We start from the raw sequence: 17,944 nt of genomic DNA on the forward strand, positions 1-17,944 counted from the left end.
GGGAGCAGACGGGGCCGTACCTGGGAGGGGGTCCCAGCGGACCAATGGAAGGATGGCCTAGAGCCCGGAGAGGGCGGGTGTTGGGCGGGGCCAAGCCGTAATTGACGAGCACTTCATTAGAAACCGGGCAGGAGGGAGAGGCCCGTGAGGGGAGGTGATGCAAGGCTCCGTCAGCCAATGGTTGAAGAGCCCCCGGCCAGGGGGCGGGGACTGGGTGGCTGACCGGCATCGGGGATGGCCAATGAACGGCCTGCTCGGAGCTGGAGGGGGGAGTAGCATCATGGTTCAACGTGGGTCAATTTTTTGTGAATGAGGAGGGGAGGTTGTGGGGCCGCCGTCGCGGAGCACCGTCCCCACTGCCGCCGCCGCCGCCGCCGCCGCGCCCGAGCCCGCGCGCCCGCCTGCCGCCGCCGCCGCCGCCTCAGCAGCCTGGGCCCTTCCGCCGCGGCCGCGTCCCTGCTGTCGCCGCCGCCCGAGCGCCCGCCCGCCGCCGGCGGTGGTGGCGGCGCAGGCTGAGGAGATGCGGCTCCGAGCGCCCGCGCGGGGCTAGAGTGCCCGCCGCCACCGCGGTAAGCGCGCCCCGGCCCAACCGCGGGCCATTGTCCGCCCCCAGCCCGCCGCCGCCTTCCACGCCTCCGCCCGGCCCGGCAGGTGGACCCGGGTCCGCGCCCCGGCCCGGCCCGAGCGCCAGGCCGCGCGAGGCTCCCGCCGAGGGCTCCCCGGAGCAGAGCGCGAGCCCGCGTGGACCTGCCCCTGCAGCCCGGCGCTCGGCGGGGTCGGGCCGGGAGGGCCGGGCGGTCGGTGGCCGGTGCCCGCAAGCCGCCAGGCCGAGCCCGGCAGGTGGGCCGGGGGCGCCCGGGCTGGCGGGCGCCGTTTATGTAACTTTGTGCAGGCTGTGAGTTTGCAGAAAAGCGCCCCTCCCCGGGCCCGCGGCGTGGGTGCGCCGGCCCGGCTGTGCCCGGGTTCGCAGCCGGAGAACGGGGTGCCCCCGCGACCCCCGCGGTAGCCCGCAGGGCCCCCCAGGCCAGGATGTGGCCCGTCCTGCTCCGAGGAGGCGAGCCGTTTCCCGGCGTGGCAGAAACACACCATGGAATTATAAGCGTATTATCTGTTGTTTACATTTAACGTTGAATTATTTGACACTGATAGCTCGAGACCTTGCGTGTCAGTAGGAAAGGCCGGGGGTGGAACCCAGTGTTCATTTAATGCACATCAAAAATTTGTAATAACTTGCAGCGGCTGATAGGAGTGTTTTCTTTATTGCCTGTTGTAAATTGACCTGCTGTGACACAATTTTCAAATAAAGCGTTGCAGAAATTAAACTTAAGTTATTTTAAAACTAATGAGTTTCTTAACTAAATCTTAATTGCATTACTGTAGAGCCCTACCTAATTGCTTGCTGAGAGCAGCTCCGCTTGCCCTGGGTAAGGGAGGAAAGGGACTCGGTAGTTACTTTGCTTCCTCTCTTTTCTCTACTCAGGCTTTTCTGTTTATTCCCACCACCGCCTCAGCATGGAAGGCCTGGGAGGAAACATGTAAACAGCCCTCGCCCAGCGCCTGCCCTGTGAGACTGGGGGACACTGGTGGGAATGCACCTTGGCCTGGTTTCACTCTTCCTTTTGTAATATGACCGTGTGCCTGGAGTTTTAATTGCTTCTGCTAATTCTGTGTGTTATGTTGGGGATGGTCCCCGGAAAGCGGATGTGGTCGTTTCAGAATGGAGCCAGGAAAGGTGGCCGGGTGACTGGGGGGGAAGAGAAGAATTAGGAAAACTCGGCTGCTTGGACACAAATATACCCTCCAGCAATTACAAAGCAACAAAAGTTATTGCAGAATTTTGCAGTAACTATGGCAACACAATTACTCTATTATAATTGGAAATGCAAAATGCCACCCTATTAGAAGTTTCATCAGAGTGGAGTTTTGGATATCAAAAATATGTGAGATTTAATTTTTTTTTCCAGGTAGCTCTTGAGAATACTAAAATCTGTGTTCAATTATCTATTTTTAAGACTGACCAAGCTTTCCCAGATACTCTCCCTTGGATCTGTGGCATCTTTCCCCAGAACTCACATTTGTGTGGGAGGGATGTATTTTCCTGCCTTAAAAACATACCCTGACATACTGTAAGACTTCTATTGCATTCTGTGTTCTGGGCTCTTATTTTAAAGATCAAATGCCCTCCTAAAGAGAGCAGTAATCGTCAGAAAAGGAGCAGGATTTCCGCAGCAGCACATGTAACACTGCCCTCTTTAGGGTTAGTCCTTTCTCCTTCAAGGCGAGCTGGCAGCATGTGTACCCCTGGGGAAGCCCAAGGGTTGTGGGAGGGGGATGACTGTGGACTCCTTGCAGGCCTGGAGGGGACCAAGGACATGTGGCCTAAGCAGCAGCCCTAAGCCAGAGAGAATGTTCTGTGGTCAGCAGCTTCACAGCCATGCAAAATAAAACTCCAGATGCCATGCTCTCAGAGGCCTTGTGGGCTGTTCCTCTAGCAAATTGGACAGACCAACATGGTACCCTGGCCATGTGCGGCTGGAGTGCCAGAGCTTGACTTTCAGTAGTCAGCAACCTGCTTTATAAAGATGCCCCTCTTGATGTTTACCAGGAGGACTCCAGTTCTGGAAGTTTCCACACATTGTGGGGTTGCTGCAGTTTAATTTCGTTATAACTCTTTCCTTTTAACTACTGCATATTTATGCCCAGTAATCGACTTCCATTTTCCAGCTTCATTGTGAGGTTTCAATGCAGCATGAATGGCTTTGAATTCTCATCCTTTGATGTTGGGGGTGGCACCAGAGGAAAGGCGACTTTGTGCCGTCTTGATTGCCAGAGCAGAAGAAACATTTCATCACTCCTGTAGAATTTGTCCATACCGTTCTCTATTGAAAACGGCTGGGCTTTCATCGCTCAGAAGCTGCCATGAGTAATAGATTAATACCTGATGTAGGGAGCGAGGGAGACTAGGAATGAGAGACAACTGCCGTGCTGGGAGGCTGCAGGCAACAGGCTGTGGTGGGGTTTTCAGTCCCTGGACCGGAGTCCATGCCTGCAGCTGGGGATGTGGGCTGGCCCAGCCTCTGGGGAAGGGTGGGAGTGTGCCCTAGCACTGCCGCTTGAGGGGCTGGGCCCGAGCCCAGCTTTTCTAGCCAGAGGGCAAGTGCCTGCCCCGCAGGTTGCAGCCTCTCCCTGACTCCTTTGTTGGGACCAAGTTTGGAGGGGGTTTTGTTTCTGCCTCAGGTGGTCAGTGTGTGCTGTAGTGTGGCTTTTGGCTTTGACTTTAGGGAAAGACAGAGCATCTTCTGGCTCAAGTCAGGTGAGGAGCCCACATCAGAAGTGATGCTGCATTTTAACAGACCTTAGCCATGCCTGTTTACAGTGTCTTTGTGGAGATGTCACCGGAGAGCTGTGAGTTCTCTTCTAAGGACAAGTCTTTTCTCTGGGGTTTGTGCGAGTGAGGAGAAGGGGTGGGTGGGACTCTCAGGGTACAAGCCACTTTGGCCTCTCTGCTGCCTTTTCTGACATGCCTCCTGTTCACTTCCTAGAAGGAAGGTTCAGGGCCTTACACAGGGTGCCTCCGTGGTGACCCTCCATATAACCACTGATTTAATCTACTTTATAACACCAAGCCAGCAACCTTAAAGAGAAGATACTGAAAGATTTAACAGTATGAGAATTAAAGAAAATTCTCTTTGGCAAAAGACTCCATAAGTGACGTTAAGAGCCAATGAGAAAAAATACGCAACATACTGTGCCTGTATGAACTTAATAGTCAGTATGTAAAGACTGACCTGTTGGTTACAAACCAGCAAGAAAAGGATGAACATCCCTTCTGCCGGATGAGCAAAGCATGTAAATATATGCAAATCACAGTGGCTAATATAAAAAACCTAGCTTTATTAATACAGAAATTTCATTTATGCCTCTCGTAGTGAAGATTAGGTTTGATAACACCAATTGGTTATGATGATAATTCCTATCTTACATGGTTTTTGTGAAATTGAAATAAATTAATATAGGGAAAGGGCTTAGAATAGGGCCTGGCATGGAGTAAGCGCAATGTAAATGTTAGCTATTACTTCTTTCTCTCTGGAGAGCTAATGATAGTTACTTAATTATTCTCCAGAAGTTTGTTATGTCAAAACTTTAAATGGTCGTTGTCCTTGTCCCAGCAATTGTACTTACTGGAATATTTATTCTTAGGAAAGAATATGATAAGCACATAGATATCAAGATATGAACAGGATGTTATTGCTACATTATTTATAACGGTGATACTTATTAAATATATTTTGGCATTTCAGCCCTGCAGAATATCTGTGCACAGAAGTGTGCAATGTGTTAAGAAAGCAGGGCCTGGACAGTACCCAGAGGATTCCTTCTGTTTTTTAAGTATTTGGCTCTCTAAAGTGATAGCAATAGTCCTCGGGTATCAGGGAAATGGGGGTGCGAGGGACTTTCATTGCCTTTTTATGTATGTTGTTAATGTACAAAGTTTTGTTCTAAGCATGTATTACTTTTTAATAGCAATCCTTTTTTTGAAAAGCCTGGTATTTCCATTGGGAAAGAGTACTCAATTCCGTTATTTATTAAGGAGAAAAACCAAGTCCTTGGGAAGCTGATGAATACTCTTAGCAATAGAGGAGTTTAGGGGCTTTGTTTCTATGACTTACTCCTAAGTTGTCTGAGGGGCAGCTAGCCTGCTGGGTCTGGGTGGGCGTGGGCACAATCTAGGCGGCAGATGGGACCCTCAGTGGTCTCTCCCAAAGCAAATCTGTGTGCCCTTGGTTCCTCACGCAGAACTGTCACGTGTCACAGCTTCCTGTGGTTCTCAGAATCCTGGGAGGCCTGCGTGAGCCTAGCCTCTATTTAACCAGCCTCATCTGATAGTACCTGTCCTGTTTGCTAAGCTTCAGCCCCCCTGCCCTCTTTGCTTCCTTGCTCTCTTTAATTCCCCTTTTGGCCCCAGGGCCTTTGCACACATTGTTGGTGTGTCTTGGAACTATTTCTCTTCATCTCCCTCTTCCCAGCCCCTCAACCCATACTCACCCTTTGGTCCCTGTTAAACATAAGCCTAACAACCTTTTTTACTTATTCCTCGCAGGATCCATTTGTGTGATTTCAGTGGCTTATTGTGACAGTGGTGGTTCTGTGTCACCTCTCACCAGCTGGGGCTCTGTGGGCACTGGCAGGGCAGGTGCTCTGTAAGTGAATGAGCAAGGTGGACAGTGTAAGCTCTGAGGGAACAGCCTGGCCAGGACTGGTCCTTGGGCCTCAGGGCACCTCTGGGTTTCTGCTTGTTCTCTGACTACAGTGGCCTGTTTCCTCCCTGCCTCCATCTGGGAACTGCTTGGTCCCAATTCTGGCGATTACATGCTTTTAAGTAGATGCCATAAATACAAGTGAAGTGGATTCTGTGAGGCAGAGGAAGAAGGGCCTCCAGCACACCACTGTCCAGTGGCAGCCAGGGCCGCTGTGCGCAGCCGGGGCTCATGTGCAGGGCTTGGGTGTGGTCGGTCAGCCAGGGTTCCAGGTGGCCAGCCACTGCTTTTATTAATGGCCTTTCCCCCTGCTTATTTCATAATTGAAATTAATGACATATTTAATCATTTCATATTTAACCTCATGATTTTAATATGATACCTTAATATGGTGGTGTCTATAAACATTTTGGAGTCAGCTCTGTTTACAAATGTGAATGTTAGGCTGTGAGTGTTGCTGATGAAGTGTTCCATCTGTGAGTCAAGTGCTCTTGTTGGATTGAAGTTTGAGCTTGAAGCAATAAGTCAGTTCTTAGGGCCTGAAGCCTGAGCTGGCAGTCCAGGCGGGAGTGCTGTTCCCTTGGGAGTGGCCAGCATTGGTTCGGGGCTGCTGTTTGCTGGAGCAGGTCTTTTTCAGACTGTGGAATGGAAGTTTTTGTGACCGCCCCTCTCCCTTTGGTGGGTGGAGTGGGGGGTGGCGGTTGGGACAGTGTTTCCTAAAAGTTATAATTGGCCAGTTATTAATTTACAGATCCTAAGCCTGCCCCAACCTCAGTTCCTGGGGAGGGGTCTGGAGGGCGGAATTGAACAGTGCTCCACCATGGCGGGGTCTCAGTGGCAGATGCAGGGCAGGGCCTGTGACCTGATCTTGATCAGGAAGAGCCAGCCTGTGCCCGCAAGCAGCTTAGACGTTGGTGGGGATGGGGAGGAAGAGGAGGTAAACATGCACAGGTGCACCAGGCTGTGGGACGCTGGGGGCACCCGGCCCAGATGAGGGGGAGGCAGGAGGCGGGAGTACCAGGAATGGGGTGGGTCCTTTTAGCTAGAGCCAGAGTCATGGGGCTGCAGCAGGGTGGAGAGGCCATCAGTGCTGGAGAGTGGCTGGGCTCTGAGGGCCCCATGGCCAGAGTGTGTGAGCAGGGCCGAGCTGGACAACCCCGGCTGGCTGGGGAGCAGTCTCCGGGAAGGGCGTCCTTGCCGCTTCTTACCTGCATGTCGGCTTGTACTTAATTGAGGCTTCTGAACCCGTGCTCTTTCTGCTTCCTGTGAGGTGTGATGTACCTGGGCTCTCATGGTCTACCTGGTTGAGGCAGCTCAGTTAAGGAAGTAGGCATGCAGGGCACCTCCCAGGAGGCCCCCAGGCAGCCCACTGTCCAGCCGCGCCTCTCCAGAGTGTGTGCTCGGCCTGTGGCACCCTCACCAAGGGTTGCGGGTGAGGAGGCAGGGCTGCCCACCCTGGGTGGCGGGGCAGCCCCGGCCCATGGCCCCGAGGCCTGCCTTGTCAGCCAGTAAGGCGCTGTTTTCTTCCTGCCTTTCTTCAGAGCCCTCTTCTAGGTCCGGGACTCCTTAGAGTAGTTGTCAGGACCTGAGCTCTGTGGATGTCATTATGGAGAACATTCTGGAAGGGACCTGAGCCAGCCTCTAATCCAGCTAGCTGTTGGTTTATGCATCAGGAGTCAGAAACTGATTCTGAGCCCGCTTGCCCCCTGCAGGGGCTTTCCTGGCAGGCACTCTTATTTGGAGTATCATGGCAGGAAGCAGGGCCCTAGCAGGTCTGCAGATCATGCTGGGGGCACCGAGCAGGTCAGCAGTGGGTGTGGGTCATCCAGGTCGCCGCTCAAGGCTGTCCCCCTCAGAACTGATGTCGAGCGCCCGAGGGCTGAGAGGGTAGGGTGTTCCGGTGAGCCTGGTCCCCACCTTACCTGGGGAGGTGGAGTCTCCCCCCAGGGTCGGTGACCCACGAGGCCCGGCCGTGTGGCTGAGGAGGGGGCATTGAGAGTATAACCACTCTCGGCCCTTGTGGACCTTTACGAGTCATTAATCGTTGGGGAAGCAAGCAGTGGAGTAAACCTCCTCCACTCTGAATCTAGGTAGGATTTCACCCAGTTCTCCGTCCCCATGCTTTAGACCCTCTCTTTGCCAGCAGGAGGACTGTGGTAATAGCTGGCCCTCTGGGCTGGGGGTTGCGGTGAAGGACGCACACCTGGGGCACGTAGCACCCCCATCTCCTCGCACACACCTCCCCTGCAGCAGGCGGCTCTCCTTCACTCTCACAGGCCCGGTTTGGAGCTGCCCGAGCGATTCCCCCGGTGTCGGCTGGGCGGCAGTCAGCCTGGGGCACCCTGAGTCGTTCCTGGGCTGGCTGGCACCTCCCGGGGCCGCCGTTGGGGGGGCATCTGGCCCACCCCTGGGCTGATGGGACAGTCGGCCTCGCGCAGCGCGGAGTTAGGGTAAGCTGCATCTCAGCTCCTTCCCCGAGTGGGGATGTCCTTCCGGCTCAGAACGTGTAGCAGTTATCCAGATGTGGGTTGCACCTTGAGGAAGTGTTACTTTCGGGATTCTCCTAATAAAGCAGAGGATGGAGCTGATGGAGGAGAAGAGGCGTGTGGGGAACCCCAGCACCCACTCCGACACTTTCCCCTGGTGGCCCGCATGCTTCCGTGAGGTGCAGGCCGACTGTGAGTCTGCCTGGTCGCTACAGCACAGGTTTACCTGCCGTCCGTGCCGTCCGCTGGATGGGTTTGCACAGCTGTAGACTTTCTTCGTGGCTCCTGGGCGTCAAGGACGGAACGTGAATGTTGAGTCAGACCTGGGTTGGGGGCCTCAGGCTCTGTCGTGACCTTGTTGCCTGGCCGGCCCTGCTTGTCTCTGCGGTGTCCTGTCTGTAGGACAGGAGCTGAGGGAAGTAGGGAGCCGGTGCCGATCCCGTGGACTCTCTAGAGCTCTGCCCTTCTCCTCCCCTCTGCAGCAGGTCTCAGCAGGGAGTCGTCTGCGAGGGGAGTGTTGGTGACTGGGCCTCATGTCCCTTACGTAACTGCAGGACTCCCTGAGGCCCTGCGCCAGCTCGGCATCTGCCTGTGTCTGCTGAAAGCACAGCCCTGAAGGACCTGGGTCCCCGCTGGGAGCAGGTTGTCTGGGTGCCCTCGCGGTACTCTAGCTTTGAGAGGTCCTGTTCTGAAAGCCCAGCTGCCTGTTGGACTGCACTCAAAATGCCGTGGGCTCCGAGGGCGCTGCTGTCCGTGTCACATACCTGCAGGGCCATCCGCTGCCCAGCATACGGGCCTGGACATGGCGGTGGCTGCCTTGAGCCTGGGCCTTGGCTGTGGTGTGTCACCCTAGGCCGGTGGTGCCAAGATCCCTGGCCCTGCGGATGATATATGAACTGGAGTGATGGGCATTTCATACCAGTCTTCGCTGTCCATTATGCTTCCTGGTGTTTCAGAAAAGGCCGCTGCCCTGCATGATGTGGGCGCATGTTGCAAGTCCAGTTTCCTCTTCTCTTCCCACTTCTTTGTCGGCACCAGCAGGGAGCCCTAAGGACATGTGTTCCTCTTGCTTCTGCCATCAGAAGGCCACTCCTCGTGGCAGCAATGGCTTGAGGGAACCTGCGTGGCCTGGGTGGAAGGGCTGCAGGTGTGGAGCTGTGAAGGGGCGGCGCTCTCTGGGACTTGGAGACGGGAGAGGCTGGGTGCCTCTGGTGCCCTGTTGGCACAGCTCTGCCCAGGTGGCTCTGCGGGTGTGTGTGCAGGGATGGGCGACCATGTGGTAGGACCAGGTGGCCTGTGGTGAATGGAGCATGGAGGCAGGGGTCCAGATCATGTCCCCTCTGGTGCTACGGGAAAGGTACTGTAAGGGAATCCTTTATGAGCAGCTTGCAGTGTTGAGCAGGAAGATATTTCTGATAGCTCTCCATCAGAAAGGATTTCTCCATGGTGGGGTCAAAGAGCACTGTGTGCTGCAAGGAACTGATTGGCTTGCTTTCCCAGAAAGTGCAGGTGAAGGAAGAGTTCAGGCAGGGCTTGATCCAGCCCCACCTCCCCTCAGTGTCATGACAGACTCATTTCTTTCCCCTGTCTGGGGAGTCAGCTTCCCGGTCCCACCTAAGACAGTTGTGTCAGCTGCTACCAGTGCTCCACCCGTGTTGGTTCACGCCTGCCAGGGAAGAGCATTTTTGTCCCAGCAAAAGTGTTGGATTCACTGTGCTTGAGCTGGCTTAGGTCACGTGTCCACTCCTGAACAGCCACCATGGCCGGGGGTGCGGGATGTGCTGAGTGACTCATCCTCTTCCAGAAGCTGGCGGGGGTCGGCTTCCCCCTTGTGGGACTTGCTGAGTTCAAGAAGGGGAGAGGGGATGCTGAGGAGGGGACCAGCAGACAGTGTCCTCCATGGGTGGAGCTCCTTTCTCTGCAGCCCCCTGCTCCACCTGCGGGTCCAGGGCAGCCTTTCCTGGCAACCCTCTGTGTGCAGTGCTGTACTGAATGCCCCATAGACCTCGTCTCCTGGAACCCTGAGGCAGTCCCCTAGGGAGGTCACAGGGACAAGATGGGTGCAGCAAGGGCCAGAAGTGTGGCCCTGACCGGGACTTCTGTGGCAGTGGATGCCGGCCTCCCTGTGTCTCCTTTCTGGGTACACCCCAGGTCCTGAAAGTCAGGGGCACGGGGCAGAACTGGCCAGTTGGCAAGGTGAACAGACGTGATAGAAGCTTGTTGGGGGACCCCTCCACTCTCATCCACGGCTGATGGGCTGGATGCAGATGCCCTTGGGGGGCCGTTGGGGTGGGACAGTGGAGCCTGCTGTGAGGAGGTGGTGGGGCCGGGTGGCCCACTGGCCGCTGCTCCCCAGGGACTGTTTGTTCTCGCTGTCCTCAGGATGCGGCTCCCAGGCAACCCCGGAGGGCCATGCAGTTAAGTGAGGAGGCTCTGGGAAGGGGCTAAACCCATGTCGGCTCTCCTGCCCTGAGCAGAGATGGGCAGTTGCCAAGGGTATCCTGAGAAGGTAGAGAGGGCAAGTCGTGCCAGCTGAAACATGGCCCGAGCCTGGCAGTTCTGGAAGCGCTCCTGCAGGCAAGGGGCCTGTTGGGAGGAATGTGCTCTTGGGCCAGACAGATGGGCTTTAAAGTCTGGGCTTCACACAACCCTCCAGTGTGTCAGCGGTTACCCAGCTGCCCTGCACCCCAGGCTTCTTGCTTACACACTGGCATTCCCATCAGGATCAGGTGAGAGAAGGAGAATGATGGCCCAGCTCCTGGGCCTGCCATGGGGCAGGAGTTGAAGAAATGTGTTGCCCCCCATAGGTTCACGTGCCCTTGGGTTGGGACGGACCCCTGCCCAGCTTCATCCTGTGGTGTTTCTTTAATGCCAGGCACAGTGGTGGCTTAAATACTGTCTGTCCTCAGCCCCCCTGTGGCTTGGTCCCCGTCTTACCCCGCCGATGTTGGGGACGCCAATACCCGAGGCGGGTGGCTTGCATCTGAGGCCTGCAGCCTCCCCGAGCCCATGCCTTTCTCTTTCCAGTGCACTGGCTGGAGCGTGCCGGGACGCTGTCTGCCCCTAGGTGGGAAGTGCTAGCCTTGTTTGAGGATGCCCTTCTGGGTTGGAAAAGCAGGGTGGTGAGAGATGCGTTTGAGAGAGTGGCCTGGGTGCACAGCCTGGTGCAGCCACGTCTCCAGGCTGCTGTGCTCTCCCGCCCAGTCAGAGCAAAGTGACCGACCAGACCCAGGATTAGGGGAATGTCCCTGACAGCTGGGGGCATAGGCCTGCCCAGGTGCGTGCTCAGAGAGGGGCAGTGGCTGTTCCTGCTACCAGAATGCTGGCCCTGCCGCCCTCCAAGGTGTGGAAGGTGTCCCAACAAGAGCGAGGGGCAGACCTCGGACCTGCCCCTACACCACTGACTGTGAGGGGCTCTTCCTCCTGGGGAGGTAGGAGGCAGGTGCTCTCCTGGGCATCAGGGTGGTGTGGGACATGGGCTGAGCCTGGAGTGGCCTCTTGGCCTGGGTGGGTCACCCTGTTTGCAGCCCCACTGTTGCTGGTGGTCAGAGAAACTGCTCCAGCTGGTGGCCTCGTCCAGGCCATTGCCTTCCTCTTCCTCCTGCTTTAGCACATGGCTGAGTTCTGGGATGCACAGCCCTGGTGAGGGTGCCGTGTGTAAAATGTGAATGGCTGGCGCCTCTCCTGATTGCTATCAGGCTGACTTCAGGAGTGGCAGGCGTTCTGCAGCAGGGTGTGCCCGGGTGGGGCGGCCATGAAATCCTCCCTGCCGGGGTGCAGTCCTCATGATGCTGCCCCCTCAGAGCAGACACTCGGCTTTCTATTTTTGGCAAAATGGGCTTTGTCGGGAGGTGGGCAGCCACCGTCGGGTGTGCATGCTGTGGTCAGAGGCACCGCTGGCCCTGGGCGAGGCGCCCTCTCCTGCAGACTCTGGCGGGGTGTCCTGTGGATCCCCCGTCGCCCTGGAGCCCGTGTGCCTACGGGATGTCCTTCAGCACAGGTGCTCTTCCTTTGCCGGTGTCATGTTGTTGCCTTTCAGGGCACAGACCGAGTTGGGTGACCCACAAGGCTCCAGCCAGAGTTGCCTAGTCCCCGAGACCTTGGACTCACCCTAGGCGCCCATGGGATCTGCATCCAAGCCCTTCCTGGGAGGGTGTCCCTTTTTGCCCTAGTGAGACCTGGAGGAGGAGGCATTGGACCAGGCCTCCATTCCCCCCACAGTGGCTGCTGCTCCTCATAGCCATGCCCCTAGCTCCCCGTTCTCATGATTTGGGCTCCCAGTGCCTGTGGCCTTGAACCCTGCTGAGGTGGTCCGGCTGCACAGACTCGTTGCCCTGACCAGAGCCCCTTTAGGAGCCCGCCTCTGGTCGCCTGTCTTTCACTCCTGCCCTGCCCGCCTCAGCCTCCTTCTGTCCTGGTCAGGGTGCTCCTGCACAGACATTCATAGCTCCCCATTGTCGAGAATAAAAATCAGGTCCTTTGCCTCACCTGCAGGGTCTTCAGGGCTGGCCACAGGGGCCTGCCACGGTTTCCTGGGCTTTCGCACCCCGGGCCTTTATGCCTGCATCAGAGGCTTGCTTGGGGCATCCAGGACGGTGCAGGGGACCCTTAGCGCCTCTACTGTATTGGCTGAATGGCTCCCTGTCCCTTTGGTAGTGACAGAATCCATAATCACAACTTTGAGGTCCCTGATCCTGACCCTTGTTTCCCCTGCCTTTTGTCCTCTTCATGCATTGTGGTGAGTAACTGGTGAGGCATACTTAGGGCCTCTGAGTCCTGCTGTGTCACCCTTCAGAAGCCCCCAGGGGCGGGACCCATAGAAGTCAGGCCTTATTGTCTCGGAGGCTGGGCCCTGCTGCTGACTGTGCCGCCATGTACTGTGTGCAGGTCTCCTTGTAGGCGGAAGCTGAGACTTCAGAAAAACAGGTGGAGTGTGGCCATGCATTTCCGTGTCCAGCTCTGGGCTCCAGCTCCAACTCCGAGGGGCCAGGCTGAGGCAGACACCCCCGCCTCCGCTGCTGCCCTGTGCCCACGCCCCACTGAAGTCCCTTTCCTTCAGTCTCTGCAGTCCTGCTCAGGGCCTCAGGTGGCCCCCCAGCTTCTTACCCCAGTGCACTGAGCTATGATCATTTTCTTTGCACACCATGATGTGAACAGGCTTGGGAGGTCTTGGCTCAAGGGAAGCTGAGGTTCAGGGTTTCTCTCTAAGGCCTGGAGTAGAAGCTTTTACCCAAGGGGCTGGGGAGGGAGCTTCCTTCCCAGCAGAAGGGCCTTGGGCTTGTGGCCACACCAGTCTGGTGGGGTAAAGCCGAGGTCCCTGTGCTGAGAGTCAAGAAGAGAGGGGAGGGCGGAGGCTCTTCCTGCAGACCCCCTCTGCCTCGTGCACTGAGCGTTCGTGTTCGGGCTCCCGCACTGGGCTCACCGGTGCCCTTGGACCAGCTCACCTGCTTAGGATCAGTGCTCGGGAGGAGCCATGAGTGGCTTCAGGCCTTCCTCATCCTTGGTCCATGGCTGATGTACTTGGGTGTTTTGTTTAAGCTGTTGTATGTTGAAATATTATCTGTGTACATATTTTAACACAGATTGGCATTGTAGAGGTCAGAAACGGGGAGGAGTTTGGGGCTTTGCAGCCCTGCGGCTGGTGTCTGTTCAGCCGACTCAGACCTGTCTCCAGGCCTTGCTCCCTGCCCCTTTTGGTGCAGGGGAGTCTTCCTCTTAACACTTCTCTGTGACAGAGACATAGTCAGAATGCCTGTCCTCAGGCCCTGCAGGCTGCTGGGGCCTGGCCTCCCTCTGCACGCTTCCTTCCGCTCCACCGCCGTTTCCCTCCGTTCTCCAGTGTCTGCAGGAGAGCTCTGCGGCTGGAGCAGGGCCTGGGGGCTGTGGAGTCGGCGTCCTGGCTGCGCTGCTTTCCCGGGAGCAGAAGAGAGTAAGTTGTAATTAATCAGCAGGCAGTCTTACGGCGTGTTGGGTTTGGAAAGCGAGTTCTTCTTCATTGATTCCTTCAGCTGCTTCGTGGAGGGCTGTGGACTTGCTGTGGGTTCTCCATGGTTCTCAGGAAAGCCAGGTGCCGAGCCACCTGTTCTGGCTGAGGGGATAAGGAACTGGCCCGCAGCCTCTGTCCCTGCCTCTGTCCTTGTCCCCAGCCCCAGCTCCTGTCCCTGCCCCTGCTTGATCCCAGCCCCAGCTCCTGTCCTGGCTCCTGTCCCTACCCTTCCCCTGGCCCCCACCCTGTCCCTGCCCTGACTCCATGGCCCCAGGCCATGTCCCTGCTCCATCAGGTCTGTCCCCTAAGCCCAGCTCAATCTCCCAACAGCCAGTGTCCTTTTCCTTTCTGATTCCTGACTCACAGACAGGGAAGTTTGCTCACAAACTGTCAATTCTCAGAGTTGAAGTGCAGGTGACAAGGGTGTGCTCAGTGCCTTTTCTGGAAGAAACGAGACTCAGAGCAGTGCAGGGTCTCCCCACTGGCGAGGCCGCGGAGGGCACTGCAGTGAGGGGCCAGGGCCTCGAGGAAGCTGGTGGCCGCTCCCACCTGCGCTGCTGGGCTGGAGCCAATGAGGGGGCCGCGGGAGGCCTGGCTCCAAGGGAGTGGAATTAGTGAGCTAGGCAGTTAGGAGAAATGCCACAGTGTTCAAACAAACGTTTGTGGAGCACGGATGTGTCATGAGGCAGAATGGACATTCACCTGATGGTTTAGGTAAAATATAACCTACTGCTGGGGCAGGCTGGCCTCTTCTGGCCGGGACCTGCCATGGGGGCTCTGGGAGGAGTCTAGGGGCCCCCTGCCCATGGCCCTCTGTGCTTGGCTCCCAGTGGACTCTCAGAGATGAGGGCCCTGGGCTCCAGAGGTCTGGCCAGTGTCTGTGTGACTGATTGAGGTCACCACTGGGTGGTCCTACAGTTACAGGATCAGAAAGGCGTATAAGGGAAATGATTTCTCTTACAGTGCCTCAGTGTGTTTTAGTAAAGCATTTTCAATATCATTAATATTAAGGGAGCTAAATTGGGAGAGTAGATCAGCAATACAAATAAGCAGTCATTATAATTGGGAAAAATACTAATGATTCAATTTGCATATGTGGCAGAAGCATGTTTTTATGACTGCCTTGATAATAAAAGACAGGCTTAATATCACAAATGCAAGCAAATAAAGAAATCCATTAATTCTTCTATTCATTTAAAAAACATGGTATTCCCAGCTTTTTCAGTGACAGTTTAATAATTAGGATGCCTAATTTTACTCTTACGTGGGTGCATGCCCTGCCTAGCTTGGGAATCAGCTCCTGTTGGTGTGAAGCTGTACCGTAGTTGATTGCCGTGTGTGCAGAGATCTGGGACCTCGGGTGAGATCAGAGCCTGTCACCCACAGGCGGTGTGAGCTTCACATCGCTCTGTCCACTTTATGGGCCGAGCTGCCACCGGAGCTGCGTGTGGTGCTCAGTGAGCCAGCCTTAGTGGTCCATGGGACTGGGGGTTGTGGCTCATGACATGCCCTTTCCCAGAGTCGCCGTGCTGTGCGGGGCCTCCGGGGCCTCACCCCAAGGTGATTGTGATGTCACCAGTGCTGATGCTGAGAAACCAGCCCTCTTGTCATCCAGTGCAGGATACTGGCTCTAGCATTTTAATAGATGACACTGCATTTGGGCCAAGATGGATTTGGTTACACCACACAGTCATGTTACTTAAATAAATGGTAATTTGAAACCACTTGGGGACAAGTTCCATATGTCATTTACCAGGTTGGGGTGAGGAAATGAAGTCCACTTTGATTTACATTTTTTTGCATGTGAATAAAACATATCTTCATCTTCTCTGTCGCTTCCTTCTCATTTCTCTTTCAAATTTGATAAATGGGTTTCAGTTCCCCAGAACTTACATTTTCCTAGCTAGAGCGTGTTTTGCATGTAGATGTAGTTAGAGATAACAAAGAGGCATGTTTGTGTCGTAGTGACTACATAAAAAGAAAGGATATTGCTGAGTTGTAAATTGCATTTTTAGAATATGCTAAAACGAAGCTGGAGAGTCATTTGTCTCCCACTACAGCTCAACTGGCTGCCGGTTTTCATTGTAATGACTGAGAAAGGCGTGCAGACAGGCAGCACCCTCACTCTTCATTCCTAGAATCTGTTGCCTTCATCACAACAGTGCGTGTTAGTCACGTGTTCAGGTGACAGCTCAGCCACCCCCAGTATACTTTAAATGTCCTGATGTGTGTGCTGGGGGTGGGAGCGTGTTTTAGTCATTTCCAGTCTTTTTCTCAGGTTATTGGGGCATGAACATTCGATTGCCCTGTCGTATCCCAGAGGTGCTGCCAAACGGTGAGCCCCCTTTAGTAGTAAGTGGTCGCAGGGCACTGGGAAGTTAATTGGTACCTCTCCTTATTTTCTAAAATGGGTTTGCAGGGCTGAGTGGAGAATGACCCCCCGCATGTGAAGAGGGAAATGTCCATGTGATAAATAGTTTGGGCAGTTCGTTGTCTCTGTGTGTGTGTGTGTCGCTTAAAAAAAAATCTTTGTGGTCGCTATGGTGTAGCTTCACACCCACATAACATAAAATTTACCATTTTAACAGTTTTTAGTAGCCTGAAGTGTATTCACATTGTTGCACAACCAAACCCCAGAAGAAAATCTTGCAAACCTGAAACTCTGTTACCCATTAAACATTAATCTATTAGATTTTTTTAAAGCTATGTGGTTCTTATTGTTCTAACCTTTGCCAGCTCCAAAGGAAAAGATGGGATGAGAAAAGTATATATATATGCAAATATAAATACACGTGTGTGTATAAACATGTTATATTACATATGATAAGTATAGATAACGTACTATATGTTACATTGCTATGGTGTAAAATCATATACTACGTCACATAGGCACATGTAGCGTGCGTGTGGGTGTTCAGCTCACAGGGGCCCTTTGGAGAATTCCAGCTGGGCCGGTCACCACGAGGCTTGGGCGCTCTGCACCATTAGCCCTCTGCAGTGCTGGGGCCCAGACTCCCCAGCCTGATCATGCCTTTTCCTAAATGGTGTGGCTCGCGGCTGCCGATTCAGCCTGTGCTGCATCCCCTGCCCCCGCCCACTGTCCTTTTGCGTACCTGGCCTACCAGCCCAGTGAAGTGGGTCATGTTCCTGGACGGTGGCTTGTCCCCAGCCTGCATCCTGCCGGCTGCCTGCTCTTCTACCAGGCTGGAGCCTTTGGTCTGAAGCCCTTCCATGCTGGCCGCCCGGCAGGCAGGCCCTAAAGGAACGTGGCTGTTGCATACCAATAGCCTTGGTTCAGAAGCTCTATTTTGCCCAGGGGCATGAGTCTTCCCTCCCTCTTTTGAGACCCCCTGTGAAGCTGCTGATTGGAGGCTCAGAAGGTCTCCGTCAGGTGGTGAGGGTGACTGGCTGTGCAGCTGAGGGGAGCCCTGGGGAAGAGCAGCACCCAGCCTGGGGGCTCAGCAGGGCTTCGTGGGGTCTGAAGGCTGGGAGGGGGACTAGGTGAAGGAGGTGGTGGAGGGTGTTCTGGGTGGAGAAGAGGCCCAACCAGGCCAAGCTGGCCTCCTGTGTCCCTAGGTCTCAGCCTTTAACCTGTGGGCATCAGGGAGCAGGGCCAAGAGGGGCTTTTCGGGGGGTGCAGGGGATATACAGGGGCAGGCAGGATTGAAGTTTAGGAACTGTGGGGCCTGGCAAAGGCAGACTGTGGTATCAGGATGGGTGGGCTGAGTGGGGACCTGCCATTGTGAGAAGTATTGAGGTTGCAATGTCTGCTGCTAATTGGCTCCATAGTGAAGGCCACCAGGTTTCCTTTTTCCCTGGAGGCAGCCTGACTGTATGTCTCCAGTGCTCACACCCTGCCAGGGCGGCCCCAGGACTTAACAGGAGATGGTCCTTCCTGGCTGGTGAGCCCGGGGTCCTTAAGAGGGACCCAGGGCCAGGCCCCCGAGGCTGCCTTCCCTGACTAGAGGTGTGTGGGCACCTGCCTGCAGTGGAGACCCCGTCCCTGGCCAGGGGGACCTTGGACTGGGCACAGTAGCAGGACGGGATGATTTGTTCAGGGGTCTGATGGGGCTTCTTGAACACGTTGCACGTAGTTCCCTGAGAGTGAGGGGCCCAGACCTCTGGGGCCTGGAGCTCCAGGGTGCTGAGAACTGCCGGGGCCTGGTGGCCTGACCTGCCAGCCACCTGGCGTCGGCACGGGAACATGACGCCAC

General features: G+C 55.4%; 1 protein-coding gene across 3 annotated transcripts in view; it reads left to right on the forward strand.

Annotated features, from left to right (window-relative positions):
• The first annotated feature begins 326 nt into the window (after positions 1-326).
• Positions 327-17,944, forward strand: part of HDAC4 (histone deacetylase 4) — a 286,681-nt gene continuing 269,063 nt past the window's right edge. For all 3 annotated transcript variants that reach the window (XM_057503363.1, XM_057503365.1, XM_036901195.2), the window contains exon 1: positions 327-569. The gene's annotated coding sequence lies outside the window, so the exon portion shown is untranslated. The remainder of the gene's footprint in view (positions 570-17,944) is intronic.

This window comes from Manis pentadactyla, chromosome 6 (assembly GCF_030020395.1).
Source record: "Manis pentadactyla isolate mManPen7 chromosome 6, mManPen7.hap1, whole genome shotgun sequence".
In the NCBI taxonomy this organism is placed as follows: domain Eukaryota; kingdom Metazoa; phylum Chordata; class Mammalia; order Pholidota; family Manidae; genus Manis; species Manis pentadactyla.